Source organism: Rhincodon typus, chromosome 8, assembly GCF_021869965.1.
Source record: "Rhincodon typus isolate 14 chromosome 8, sRhiTyp1.1, whole genome shotgun sequence".
NCBI lineage: Eukaryota > Metazoa > Chordata > Chondrichthyes > Orectolobiformes > Rhincodontidae > Rhincodon > Rhincodon typus.
In genome coordinates, this window is record NC_063339.1 from 2191149 (window position 1) to 2192265 (window position 1117).

At 46.7% G+C, this 1117-nt stretch overlaps 1 protein-coding gene across 1 annotated transcript in view; it reads right to left on the reverse strand.

Moving 5' to 3' along the window:
* Positions 1–1117, reverse strand: part of LOC109925095 — a 41085-nt gene that overhangs the window by 15831 nt on the left and 24137 nt on the right. The gene's annotated exons all lie outside the window — the stretch shown is intronic.

Here is a 1117-nt window from a genome sequence, read left to right on the forward strand (position 1 = left end):
TCCCATCCTTTAAACAAGGACAGGCGATGGCCTCATGGTATTGTCATTCAACTATTAATCCAGAAATCAAGGTAATGTCCTGGGGACCCAGGTTCAAATCCTACGTAGCAGAAGGTGAAACTTGAATTCAATTAAAAAACAGACTGGAGCTAAGAATCTAATGATGACCATAAATCCATTGCCGATTGTCGGGAAATACCCACCTCGTTCACTAATGCCCTTTAGGGAAGGAAACTACCATCCTTACCTGGTCTGGCCTACATGTGACTCCAGACCCACAGCAATGTGGTTGAGTCTCAACTGCCCTCTGGCCAATTAGGGATGGGCAATAAATGCTGCCTGGCCAGTGATACCCTCATTCTGTGAATGAATAAAAACTCAGACCCCAACACATACCCTTGAGTTGATGTTTGGCTAACCAGTCTATAATTCCCATTTTTCTCCATCCCTTCTGTTTTAAACAGTGGAGTTAGGTTGTTGACTTGCTCACCGAGCTGGCTTATTTTTGTTCAGACATTTCGTCACCATGCTAGGTGGCATCATCAGTGGAGCCTCCCATGAAGCGATGATATTCTACTCCGCTTGGAACTTATACTCTCCAGTCCGTTATGGTGAGTACTGTCATTTCCGGTTTTGATCTGTACGGGTTTGTATATGAGGTCCTATCCCATATGTTTGTTGACAGCATCATGGGTTAAGAACCATGCTTCTAGGAATTCCCGTGCGTGTCTATGTTTGGGTTGGGCTACTATGGTTACCTTGTCCCAGTTAAACTGATGGCCTTCGTTGTCTGAATGTACAGATATTAAGGAGAGCCATCAGGGATACTGAGAGACGATGCCAGACTAGGGTCCCAGGCTAACCACACGAACACACGTTGGCTTTGGCAGGGCTTACTCGCTATAATGGGCTACAAAGTGAAGTCGAGTACAATCGCTGACAATAATACATCTCTTCCCGATCAGCTCGATCCATTCTGTGCCCGTTTTGAACAGATGGTCAGTGAAATGATGCCACCTTCCCCAACAGCTTCAGGTGTGCCTGTACCCCACAGTCACAGCTTCGGGTGTGCCTGTACCCCACATTCACAGCTTCGGGTGCGCCTGTACCCCACAGT